The sequence below is a fragment of the Macrotis lagotis genome, chromosome 1, assembly GCF_037893015.1.
Source record: "Macrotis lagotis isolate mMagLag1 chromosome 1, bilby.v1.9.chrom.fasta, whole genome shotgun sequence".
Taxonomy (NCBI): Eukaryota; Metazoa; Chordata; class Mammalia; order Peramelemorphia; family Peramelidae; genus Macrotis; species Macrotis lagotis.
Genome location: NC_133658.1, coordinates 126858350 through 126872626, shown reverse-complemented (window position 1 = coordinate 126872626; position 14277 = coordinate 126858350). Strand labels below are relative to the sequence as shown.

Sequence of the window (14277 nt, the reverse complement as noted above, 5' to 3'; positions counted from 1 at the left end):
TTACCTAGCTGTGTGGCCTTGGGCAAGCCACTTAACCCCATTGCCTTGCAAAAAAAACCCTAAAAAATAATAATAAAAATATTTTTTAAAAGATATTTCAAAGAGAAATATGAATTGATCTCAAGCCTAAAAAAGTTTCCTAGGAAGAACTCAAAAAGAATTTTAAAAATCAAATAGCAGAGGTAGGAAAAAAAACTTGAAAAACTAAATGAAAGTGATGCAAAAGAATTATGCAAAAAGATTCAGCAGCTTGGAAAAAAGAAAACAACTCTTTAAAAAGTAGAATCAGTCAAATAGAAAAGAGGTATGAAAATTCACCAAAGAAAATAATTCCTTAAAGGTAGTATTGACCAAATGGAAAAGGGAGTACTAAAGCTAACTAAAGAAAGTAATTCCTTAAAATTTGATGCCATCTACTGGGATCTGATAGAAGGGTCCACTGATGACCTAGCAGCATACAGTCAGAAAACTTATAAAGCAAGCACCAATATAGTGGAGCAGTCTCTAGATATGACTTATTTGATTCATATGTAGGGCAATACTTTAGTAACTGTAGTTATACAAATCTTGGAGGGTACACAGATCTTACTCTTCATTTCTAAGTGATTTCATACAAATTTTTTTGCTAATTTCCTTAACTCCTAAATAAACCAGTTAACATTTTGAGCCTTGTGAGTATGTATTCTTTAAAGTAAAAATAGTAACCAACACTAATTGGAGATGTCAACCACTGAAGTTCCAGATAAAGTAAGTTGGAGCAATGATTCAGAGAAGTGAGAATTATTCCAACACTTGGAACAATTCCTAGACTTTCTGAGGAAGCCCTCCCAACACAAGAGTAAGGGAAATGGATATATAAGGAATTTTCAAATTATCAATCTACTGTGTTTAAGGTACTGTAAATACTTTAGAAGGTGAAGAAGTCATGAACTTCTCAGGAATTGCAATCTGGTAGCTGAATGAAGATGCATATACACATCGAAAATACATAGCTAGTGTGATAAATGTCTGAGTAGGTACACTTGGGTTGTTAATATAGGTGACTGGTAGGATGGTGGTACCCTCTTCATTTATATAGAGAATATAATGTTATATTTATAATATATAATATATATTATTTTATATATTATATGATATTTCATATAATATATAATAGAGAAGTTTGGATGTGAGTAGGCACTGAAGGGGAAGTTCATGAGTCCATTTGAAGCTGTGTTCCATCACAATAGTAACCAACAATATTTTGGAGACATCTGTTTAAAAGATATCCAATATGCTGTTGAAAATGCAAGAGTGGAATGAAGAAGAGTGGTTAGGACTGGGGAAATAAATCTGAGAAACCTCTGCATATAATCAATGGAAGCCACTATTAAAGTTACAAAAAGACTCTCAAAAGTATTATTTATTTAAATAACAAAATTTTCAGATAAGATAATCCTATTAGTAAATTGTATGTGTTTGAGCTTATAATGTGGTAGAAGTCAAAAATGTGGATTGGCAGAATATTGGACTGGTGAATGATGACTGAATGAGGACTTGGGAGAGTGATGGATAGTCCCCTCCTTCCAAGGAGACTTTGGTATATACCAGAAAATTCATAGGGTGGTGTTGGTGGCAGTATTTAGTCATGTTCAAGTCTTTGTCACCTCATTTTGGGTTTTCTTGGCAAAGATACTGGTTTGCTTTTACCCTCTCTAGTTCATTTTATAGATAAGGAAACTGAGGCAAAGTAGGCTAAGTGCCTTAAGGTCACACAGCTAGTAGGTGTCTGAGGCTGGATTTGAACTCAGGAAGATGTGTTTTTCCCTGGTTGAGGGCTCTTTACATTATATCACTTAGTTGCCTTAACTATACATTCCCACAAAAATAACCAGAACTATTGTGAATGAAGAAGTTATGATGCAGACTAAGACAATTTGAGTTAACTGCCACAGGTAAATTGCTCTGAGATTTAGCTTTGGGCTGAGATTTAGGACTTTGGCAGAGCTCCAAAAACCCAGGGGAACCTCTTTGCTGACTACTTTTAATTTTCTTGCCAACAGCTTTTACTTTCATGAACTGCCTTGGGAACTACTTTAACCTAGGGATATTTGTATGTATTTTTATTAAAGGAATTAGTGAGTGATACCTTGCATATGGAACTGTGACTAGAACAAACATTAATCTTTCCTAAGATTTAAAAATGTTCTCAAAATCAAAATCACAGAAATTGCAATTTAAAATCCTTATCCTTTCCATTTCCAGTGTGAAAAGATAAATTGGTTAATAACTAGCCTTTGCATAAGAAAATTTCAAAAAACTCAAGACAGTTATTAAAATCTTCTCTAGGGACAGCTAGGTGGTGTAGTGGATAAAGCACTGGCCTTGGAGTCAGGAGTACCTGGGTTCAAATCCAGTCTCAGATACTTAATAATTACCTAGCTGTGTGGCCTTGGGCAAGCCACTTAACCCCATTGCCTTGCAAAAGAAAATCTTCTCTGTCTTTTCTCTTCAAGTGCTGGATTTCTTGACTATTCTCAACATTTCCCAAAGGATCCTTAGGAGCCAAAGGCAGGAATTCAAAAGGCTTTTCCTTGGACTGCTTTCCAATTTTTTATATCATTTTCACTTTTCTCCTTCTCAAGCCAATGTCTCTATGCTCTCAATAAAGTTGAAGAATCCTAAATTTCACACAATCAGTGAGAATGGACTAGTTATAGTAAAAGAATCACCTTTCACCTCCATCTTGCTCTATTATTGTGTGGGCATGTCAGCATGTCATATCCAGAGTACAGTGGAATACGAGAAGATGCTGATTCTGTATTTTGAGGCTGATTGATCAAACTCCTATGCGGCAACCTTGGCATAATTCATTGGATTAGTGCCTAGTGCTGACAGAGTTGAGATCATGCAATCATTTTTCATTCCTTTGAACATAGAAGGATAGATCCACAGTCACAGACTTCATTGCTAATCCTGGCCAGTGAAAATAAATTTATAGAGCTCCCTCAAGATTTATTCTCCTCACAACAATCTCATAAAGTAGACAATACAATATCCCTTATTGTATAGATAAGAAAATAAACTGTTAAATGTTTTGACTTGGGGCAGTTAGGTGATACAATGGATAGAGCACTGACCCTGGAGTCAGAAAGACCTAACACTTTGGACAAGTCACTAAAACAAAACAAAAAACAAAAAACAAAACAAAAAAGGCATATTTTGACTTAACATCACACAGTTACTTATGTGTCCAGCTTTTGAACTCAGGTCCTTTGGTATTAAGTCTAATATGTGTACTGTTAGTAATAAGAACAATTGAATGCTACATAAGTTCCCTACCCCTTTTTCTTTTCTTCTAAAGAAGCAAATTTATTGATATAGGAAATTCCTTCAACCAATGCATATCAGAAACTTTCTGCAACCTATGATAGCAGAGAGCTTCCCAAGACATCAAGAAGTTGAATGATTTGCCTGAGTCACCTTTTTCTTTAAGTTTTCAAAATATCCATTACTACATCAGTATTTACCAGTGTGTATGTAACTCCTCCATCCACTGGAACTGAAAGCTTTCTCTCTTGTCCTTTCCTCTCTTTACATTCTTTCCCCTGAAAATCTCAACCACTTTATGGCTTTAATTACTACCTTCATGAAGATAGAAATGTCTTTCAGATTTGTCTTGAGCTCAGTTCTCTCTTCTAGTTTCATGTTTCCAGCTCTGCTGAATTCTTGACAATACTTCATTTAATTCAAAGATTTTAAAACTTGAGTTCAACAATTTCTTCCTAAAATCTGCCACTCCACAGATTTCCTGTTTATCCTTGACTCATATTTTACTCATTTCCCATTAGCTTCCAGTTCTTGTCAATGCTGCTATCACATCTTTTGGTGAGTATTTACACTCACAGCCACCCTAGATCAAGGTCCTGTTACCCTTGTGCAGACTGCTAGAATAGGTCCTTAATTAGTTTCTTTACTTTTAATCTTTTCCCTTTCTAAGTCAATCTTTATACTGCTTCAAAACTAATCTTCCAAAAATATAGGTTAATCACTCCTCTACTTAAAAACGTTTAAAGGCTCCCATTTGACTACAAAATCAAATTTAAAAACCCTGAACTCCAAAGCCTATTACCATTTGTTTCTTTCAGAGTATTTCTTCTCATACACTCAATACTAATTAGCCTAGACTCCTTGCTGTTCTCTGATCAAATCTTGCCCTCTCACAGCTTCTTCAGAATATCCCCATTCAGCTATTTTGCCCACTCCCCCACCAATTGAAATTCTTCTCCTTCAAGGTGCATCTCAAATAATATCTCCTCCATACTGAGGTTTGGCTTTCTCTGATCCTCCCAGTTAAGAGTAAACGCTCTAATCCTTAGCTCACTCAACTTTTCCTAGGTACGTACTTAAATTTGTACTTATTTACACACATACCTCATAATCTTTCCTAAATTGTAATACAACAGAAAAACCATAGGATTTGGGGTCAGAGGATATAGGCTTAAATCCAAGTCCTGCTACTTCCTTCTTTTTTGACCCTCTGTAAGTCATTTTATCTCACCTTGATGTTCTCATCCGAAAAAATGAAAATTTTGGAGATTATCTCTAAGATTCCTTCTCATCCTAAATCTTAGGAGTTTATTGAGGCAAAGACTATACAATAGCATATCTTTGTATTCCTAACCCCTCAAATATTGCATAATAAAAGTTTACAGAACAGAACAAAAGAGATGGTCTTCATGAATTTGCTGTGGCCAAAAACTTTACTACCTAATGTTGAACATTTAAGGTGACTAGTCTCTGCAAATTTAATTAGACTAGCATTCCAACAACTGGTAATTTGCCAGTCCATCACCTGACCTGGCCTATACATTCATTCTATCTAGAGATATGACAGTATATATGTATATATATATATATATATGTATATATATATATATATGCATGTATATACACTTTGGGTTTCCCTCCTTGCATGTGGACGAACTGTGTTATTAAAGCCTATACCAGTAGAATAAAAGCTACAGCTGATTTTACCAAGCTGAAAAGGTTTTGAGGTTGGACCTAGTGACAGGTTATATGTCTGTCATTTAAGAGCAGCTAAGATAAACATGGAAAGATTTATCACTAGAGAACTGATGCTCAGGTAATAGATTTTGTCAGTTTGAATTCATCATTCTTCCAAGGCATGGAGGAATTACAATCTTGATCAGAAGAGGAGGCACCAAACACTAAAGAAACTGTAGATTCTTGAAAGTGAAGTTAAGAAGTAGCTAGGTGGTTCAGTAGATAGAGCTCCAGTCCTAGAGTCAGGATTGCCTAACTATATGACCTTGGGCAAGTCACTCTTAACCCCATTGCCTTAATAAATACAATTTTTAAAAAAAAATTTCTAAAGAAAGTGAAGTTAAAATATTCATGAACATGTGTGCTAAGATGCATAGCAAATCCTTTCTTTTTATACAAAAGGAATTTAACCTTTATCCCAATGTTTCAGAATTTTAAATTATTGGAGTCCCAGTTAGTGAGATTTTGCTTTCCTCGCATCATCTAGGCACCCATTTTGATGACACTGAAAATGATCCCCCCCCCAAAAATACAGTAATGATTTCCCACATTCTTTACTCATTAATGATAGAAAACAAAACAACAGAGAAAGAATAGCATGAAATCTTTAGATGTTTCTAGTTTTCTTCTGTCAAAGACTAAATGAGTCCTCTAGAGGGCCTTTTCTTCTATGGATTCCCTAATATTCTTAATCTTCTTAATTTTACCAATTTCTTTTTTTTTATGTTTTTGCAAATCATTGAGGTTAAGTGGCTTGCCCAAGGCCACACAGCTAGGTAATTATTAAGTGTCTGAGGCCAGATTTGAACTCAGGTACTCTTGACTCCAGGGCCCGCACTCTATCCACTGTGCCACCTAGTTTCCCCTAATTTTACCAATTTCTTAATCTTTTCCTCTTTATTCCTCTATTAGCAACTTAATGACTATTAGTATTTGCTTATAGAAAGAGCACTCTTTGCCTGAGACTTTTTTCCCTAAACCAATTTCCTCCCATTTCCCAAACTAGTACCTAGTTCATGTTCATGTTCAGCAAACAAGTTCACCATAAGATTGGCATACTACAGCTCTTAATTTTTTTTAATTCAGAAAGCCACTGTTACCTTGCAAGTGACAGGTTGAGTCTAACAATTCAGCAGTTAATATTGCTGATCTATCCCCATTTCCATTGGGAAATAAAGGCAAATCAGTTGGAATGGATAAGGGATTTACTAAGAAAGTGACAGATTATAAAGCAATATTTGAGTGTCCTGAAATGTTCTTTGCTATCTAAACCCAGTGACTAATTGGACAATGCTAACCTGAGGCTACAGGGATTGATGATTTGAGCTAACTTCTATCATTTACCTTTCATAGCAGTTTACCCTGGGTACATTACTCTGGGACTGACCATCTTCTCCATAGGGGAATTAAAGTCCCCTGTAATTCATTCCAAACCCCATCCCAGAGTCTTGCGGAAAGTTGATTCTTATAGAACAGTTATCACAGAAATGGTTATGGTTTTTCAAAAAAAATGGGGAAGTGTAAAAAAAAAAGCTGCCCAACATATAGACATGAATCTCATATGAAATAGGGAGTTTATTCAATACAATACAAAATTCTAAGTGATAATGACATAGAATGATTAGCTCAGAACCTAGTGATTTATCACTATCAACACCAAGTTTACAAGCTAATGTTGAAGTCTCCTCAGGATACTAATAATTTGCAAGGTTACTAAAAAGTCATTTAATATTTCAACATCACCTACCATAATCCAATAAGATATTTCATGGGTATTTCTAGAGGCCTCACTTTTTTTTCCTGATGGTTCTTTTTTTGCCCACAATCTGAGATACAGAGAGAGAGAGAGTTAAAGAGTGAGAGTGAGAGGGAGAGCCAGAGAGCGAGAGAGAATGAAAGAGAGAGAGAGAGAGAGAGAGAGAGAGAGAATATGATTGGATTTGCAAATGGAGACCATTGATTCTTTCTCTGGAGGCAGACATAATTTTATCATGAATCCTTTGGGATTGTCTTGGAACATTTGTATTGCTAAGAATAACCATTGTTCACAGTTGTTTGTTGTACAATATTACTGTTACTGTGTACATTGTTCTCCTGTTCTTCTCACTTTACTCTGCATCAATTCATGCAAGTCTTTCTAGGTTTTTCTGAAATCCTTCTTGTCATTTCTTCTAGCACAATAATATTCCATCACAATCATATATCATAACTTTTTGATTCATTGTTCAATTGATGGCCATACTCTCAATTTCCAATTCACTGCTACCACACAAAAAAAAATACATAAAACTGACAAAAACTTTATACAAATAGGTCATTTTCCCTTTTAGAAATACAGAAATATATTTGGGATAGATACCTAGTAGGGAGATACCTATCAAAGGGTATGAATCATTTTCTAACACTTGAGAATAGTTTCAAATTGTTCTCCAGAATAGTTGGATCAGTTCAACAGTACATTATTGTCCTAGTTTTTCCCCACCCCTCCATTTATCATTTTCCTTTTCCGATATATTAGCCAATCTGATAGATGTAAGGCAATACCTCAGAGTTGTCATTTCTCCAACTGAAACTGCTTTGTTAATATCCTTTGACCATTTATCAATTAGGGAAGACTTGCATTTTTATAAATTTGACTCAGTTCTCTATTTTTTTTGAGAAACAGGGCTTTTATCCCAGGCATGCTTACTGTAAATTTTTTTTCCTACAGTTTTCTGCTTTCCTTCTAATCTTGATTACACTGCTTTTGTTTGTGTAAAATCTTTTTTAGTTTAATATAATCAAAATTATCCATTTTACATTTTTCTTGTTTGATCATTAATCTTCCCTTATCCATAGATCTGGCAGAACTCCATGCTCTCTTAATTGGCTTCTGAAATTACCCTTTATGTCAAAATCATGTACCTTGAATGAACCCATAGTTCTGCCATCCAAAATTTTGTCCTTATCGTGGTTTATGATATGAGATATTGACCTATACTTAGTTTCTGCCATACTATTTTTCAGCTTCCACAGAAGTTTTTGTCAAATTGTGAGTTTTTGTTCTTAAGACTTGGATCTTTGGGTTTATTAAGCAATAAATTATTATGCTAATTTACTACTATGTATTATGTATCTACATGTACCAGGCAATTAAGTAGTATAGTGGATTGAGTTCCAGGCCTAAGGCCATGAAGACTCATCTTTGTGAGTTTGAATCTGGCCTCAGACATTTACTAATTGTGTGAATCTAGTCACTTAACTCAGTTTCCCTCAGTTTTCTCATCTGTAAAATGAGCTGGAGAGAGAAATAGCAAACTATTCCAGAATCTTTGCCAAGTAAACCCCAAGTGGGGTCACAAAAAGTTGAATATAACTGAAAAATGATTAAACAATAATTGTATACCTAATCTATTCCACTCATCCACCATTCTATTTCTTAGTATCGGATTATTTTGATGATTACTACTTTATAATATAGTTTGATATCTGGTAGAGTTAAGCCGCCTTCTTTCACATTTTTACTTAATTTTATTTTTCTTATTAACTTCATTCATTAATTTTCCATTAATTTCATTCTTTTTTTAGTTTTTGCAAGGCAATGAGGTTAAGTGACTTGCCCAAGGTCACCCAAATAAGTAATTATTAAGTGTCTGAGGCTAGATTTGAATTCAGTTCCTTCCAACTCCAGGGCCAGGACTCTAACCACTGCACCATCTAGCTGCCCCCATTAATTTCATTCTTTTTTTATTTTTAAAATATCAATTTGTTTAGTCATTTATATATAAGTACATCTCACTTTTATCACATATATAGTCTCAATTTCAATCCCAGTTTCTTCACATTAAATTAAAATTTTAACTGATAGATGGTTATTAGAATAGCCTCATCTAGCTATTTTTTTAAACAGTGAAAGACTTCTGAGATTTTGAGAGACAATTAAAAATACCCTTATTCACTGGCAACAATATTGCTAAGAGCTCTTCAAGTTGAGAACTCATTATGGTTAAAAGTCTAACTGATGGATAACATGAAGATCGTGATCCCAACAGAGCTTTCCTTTCTATGAGAGAAATTTCTTATACGAGTAGTAAACTGCTTAGTCTGGCATCATTACAGCAGGTAATAAATCAGCAAAGATACTTGAAAAATCATCACAACATAAAACAAAAGCCATTACTTATGATGCTGCTGATATTAAATTAGTAGTATACTGGGTTCATTTTTTTTGCATGAAATACTGATTTTTCTAGTGATATTTAAACTTTAAAAAAAAAGGTTGTATGGGTTCTTTAACCCTTGGAGTCCTAGTATTTCAAGACTGCCAACCAAAGTTATTATTAAGAGAATGTTTCTTTGTCCAGTCTCTTGAGGGTTAAAGTGCATGTCTTTCTGTGATGTGGCACACAAGATTTCCTATTCCATTTTTTTCTTAAATGAAATTTTTTCTTTGGTTTCTTGCAACTTTTCTGTGAGTCTATCTTTTGTTTCTCCCATTTTTTCTGTAATAAGCTCCTTTGTTTCCTCCATTCTGTCCTTCTGAAAGTACTCTTTAACTAGAGGTGGCGTTGACATGTAGCCATGGCTACGAAAATACTTGACAGTAATGGATGTTCCTCCCAAAGTCACAGTGTATCTGGCAGGTGTTGCAATCTTAAACAAAGCATATGCAGTTAGTGCATTTCCACTTTGGAAATTTTTTCAAAATGTCCACTATGCTGTTTGGTAACCCAATGTGTTCCAGAAAAGGAACAATATTCACTCCTTTTAAGGCTGCATAATAAAATGTTCCAAACCAAATACTGGAAGTCACTAAGTGTACTGGTATCAGAACTTTTCCATACTGTCTGAATGTTTTCTTAAATTGCTGATATAGACTAACAGATTTGTCTTGTAATGGATCAAGATCTTCCTTTTTTTCAACTCGAGCTCCTTGGGCTATGCCACTAGATGATATAACCCTTTCAGATGAAATTTCTTCTTTTTGTTGTTTATGGTGAGGAACATCTACTGGCTTCCTCTCCTTTGAAATATGCTGTACAGAAGATATATGTAGCCAATGGTTTTGAGGACCTCGCAGCAAAATAATCTTGGGACAAACTTTACATAAGACTGGACAGCCTTTTATGCTTTGAGAGTCCCCAGTGGAACCAGCCCCATGTGAGATCAAACATGTCCTGTTTGCCAGTTGAGACATAGTCCGTCTTAAATTCCACTGCATTTTGACGAATGGTGGTTGTTGATTTCGGTTCCTACAGAGACTCGGAGGACGCAGGGTCCGTGGCCGCAAGCACCGACAGGGCAGGGACTCCCGGGCTGCGTTCTCAGGGGCGCCCACAGAGAGGAGACGAACTGGGCCCCCGCCGGCCAGGCCTCCCTCGCCCTCCCCAGCCCCGGGCCGCTCCGGTCCTCCGTGGCTCTTCAGCCGGCCGCGCCCACCCAAAATGTGCTTGCGGCTGCTGGGTGCCCAGCTTGGAGGCTCCGGGGCAAGGGCCCGCGCCCCGATTTCATTCTTAAGGAAGGAAATACACAATAGAAAATTATTGTAACATTGCCCAATGTCTTACTGACTAAAATTCAGAAACCCATAGTTCTGCCATCCAAAAGTGGTCTCTTCTTTTTCTAAGTATGTTACCCCAACGACCCCCAGCAACCATTTTGGGGAACTCAACTCACATCATCAGTGGCATGCAGAGAATGTTTGAACATGTTCATTTCTACTTAGTTTGCCAGAGGCAGGTAGAGAATATGCATGGTTAAAATTCTAATATTACAACCTTCTATGTAAAATATCCTATGACTATTGGTATGCAGTTAAGTGGCATAGTAGATAGAGCCCTGGGTCTGGAGTCAGGGAAAACCTGAGTTGATATCCAGTCTGTGTGACTCTTCTGGGAATGTCACATTACTTTTGTTTGCCTAAGTTTCATCATCTGTAAAATGTGGATAATAAATGTGAGGATAACATGAGATTATATTTGTAAAGTGCTTAGCATAATTCCTAGAACATAGCAGATGCTTTATTAATGCTTAGTGCCTTCCTTCTTTGCTTCCCCAAATAAGATGTTTTTGGATGAGGTTTGTGTTATGATCATGCTGAAAGTCAATTAGTAAATTCTAAAAGAAATCAAATTGGAAATTCATGCAATAAAATTATTGTGGGGGTATAGGTGTTGCTATTATATACAGCTTACTTTCTATTTACCATCTTTCTTTCATAAATTCTAGAATTATCAAACCATAGTATACTAAACTAGAATTGCCTTTACCTATGTTCTTACATATATCATCATATGATCATTTTATAAGATACTGAGACCTGGTGGAAATGGTGTTATTTGACAAGAATCATACAATTAGCATTATATCTGGGACTAGAATCTCCTGACTCACGGATCAGTGCTCTTTTTCACTCTGTTCCAATTATTCCAATGAATTCTTTCTTCCTATATTTATTGCTCAATAACAGATCTAATATAAGGGATGGAGATAAGTCATAACTTAATACCAAACAAATCCCCCCCCAAATAATCAGCAGTTCTTTGTAGTACCATGAGAAAAATAGGAAGATAAATTACATTCAAAATAGCTATAAAATTTACAAAATATCTGAGTTAATCATTAAAATATAGTTAGCATTAAATAAAAACAAACTACAAAAAAAATTTTACAAGGAAAAAATAACTGTAGAAATATTCTACTCTTGTGTTGGTATGGATGGCAATATAATAAAAATTATAATAGCACCTAAATTAATTAACAGATACAGTGCCATACCAAATAGACTACCAAGGAGGTATTTTACTCAAGATAATTAAATGCTATGCAGACTAATATAAAAATTTATTTGGAGCAAGAAAAGAGTCAGAATCTCAAAGGAAACAATAGACAAAAAGTAAGAAGGGGCATAATATTTCCGATCCTTGAACTATATTTAAAAGGCAATAATAATAAAAATATATAATTTAAAAGTAGAAAAAAAGTTAAGAGAAAAAAAACAAAAATAAGTAAGAAACAGATAAATCCCAGTGTTGATAACTCCAGGAACTTTAATTACTGGGCTCACCATTCCAAAAAATAAAAATAAAAAAGCAGCTAGGAAAACTGTAAAACAGTTTGGCAGAAGTTAAGTTTGGACTAGTACCTTACTTCACATACTAAATAAGTTCCAAATGAATATGTAACCTAAACATAAAATATCATATCTTGTTCAAGATATAGAAAAGAACAAGATCAGATATCTTTAACAACCTTGGTTGGGATAAAATTCTTTACAAGCAATGAGGATAAATGAAAATCACAAAAGACAAAATAAGGAATTTCAAAGACATAAAATTTTTAAAGTTTGGCACAAATAAAATCAGTGCATCCAAAAGAAGACTAGAAATCATTTAGTCAGTGGAAAAAATCTTTGTATCAAATATCAGTGATAAAAGTTTATATACAAAAGTACAGAAAATTGACCTAAATATGAAAGACCAAGAGCCTTTCCAATAGCTGTTGTAATATATAGATGTGTGTGTGAATCCATAGTTTTCAAAGGAAGAATTATAAGCTATCAATAACTAAATGTAAAAGTTAATCAAGTCACTAATAAGTGAAGAAATATAAATCAAAATCATCAAATTCTCAAAGATGACAAAAATTGAAATGGTCAATATTTTTTACGATATTGTTCAAAAACAAGCATATTGACATAATAGTGAGGGGTATGGGGTATTGTTTATTTTAGAAAATGATTTGAAATCTAATTTTTTGTCTGCACTTATGATATTTCATTTTCTAGAAAGAAACTCCTTGACTAATCCTCCTGTTTCTCTCCTACCCATGTAATTAATAATCAGCACCCATTTAGGAAAATGTTTTTTATCCCACTTCACCTATCCTTTCATCTATGTCTCCCTCAATTCTATCCCACTCATGTTCCAACTGATCTCTTCCACTGGGTCAGTTTTATGTGAACATCCTCTTCATCCTAGAGCTCTTACCTTCACATGTTTTTCCAGCTATTAACCCTTCAAGAGACCTGGTTCCACTCTGACAACATTATAGGTCCATATATCCTCTCTAATACTGACTGTACCTTCTTTCATCTCTCTCCCTGCTGGTCATGGAGGGAAAATCAAATGCCTTTCTTCTGTTACTTCTAGATTCTTTCTTTACCTACTTCCCTATTTCTTCCCTTGAAATCTGTTTAATCAAAAAATTTTACTCAAGAAGTTATGTACCTAATTCACCATCTTCTCATCCTTAAGTCATGTTCTTATACTAAATGCTCCCTCAAATTCCCATTCACAGAATAAAAATGAAAAGCTAAAACAAAATTTATCATACATCAGGTAAATACAGAAAAAGTAGAATCTACAAAATCATACTATCAGATAAAGCAAAAATTCACAAAATAAATATAAAAAAGGAAATTATACTGAAAGGAACCACAGACAATAAATCAATATCAATATTAAACTTCTATTTCCAAATTTATCTAGATTCATCAAGGAAAAATTTACAAATTTTCAAGATGCTAGAGTCAGTAACACAAAAATAATAGACTTTAGTGGACACCCCTCTCTCAATCTGGACAAATTTACCAGAAAGATAAAAAATAAGAAAAATATAAAATTGAAAAAATTTCTGGAGAAACTAAAGATAAGTATCTTCTTGTTTTTCTAAATGAGAAGCTAATGGAAATTTTACAAAAATTAACCCTGTATTAGTACACAAAATATTTCAAATAAATGTAAATTGTCATAAATAGTAAGTATATTTTATATACAATATATGATATATAATATACCAAAATATAATTAAAAAGTCATCAGTTCAGGAAACAACAAAAGAGATACAAGTAAAGACTACATAATGAAATCCTAAATAAAGAGATCAATAAATCATAGAAATAATTGTGTGAAAGAAAATAATGATGATAATGAAGCAACTTGAAGCTCAAGAGAAAAATTATATTCCTAATATATATATATATATATATATATGAACAAAATAGAAAAAGGAAATCAAGCCATCTTAAAAATTACAAAGTCAATAAAAACCACAATCAAAATAAATACAAAAGAATGATACTGGAAATTAGAAAGAAAAGAGAGGAGCTGAAAACCAAAATACTATAAAAATGATAAAAAAAAACTAATATCTATTTCATTATAAAGACAATTGATAAATCATTAGCCAATCTGATTAGGATAAAGAAAGTAGAAAGTGAAATCAACAAAGCATCAAATGAACAAGGTGAAA

General features: G+C 34.1%; 1 long non-coding RNA gene and 1 pseudogene across 1 annotated transcript in view; both read right to left on the bottom strand.

The window, feature by feature from the left end:
• Nucleotides 1-14277, bottom strand: part of LOC141514177 (uncharacterized) — a 100645-nt gene that overhangs the window by 75525 nt on the left and 10843 nt on the right. The window lies entirely within an intron of this gene.
• On the bottom strand, nt 9405-10265 carry LOC141514170 (protein FAM210A pseudogene; annotated as a pseudogene).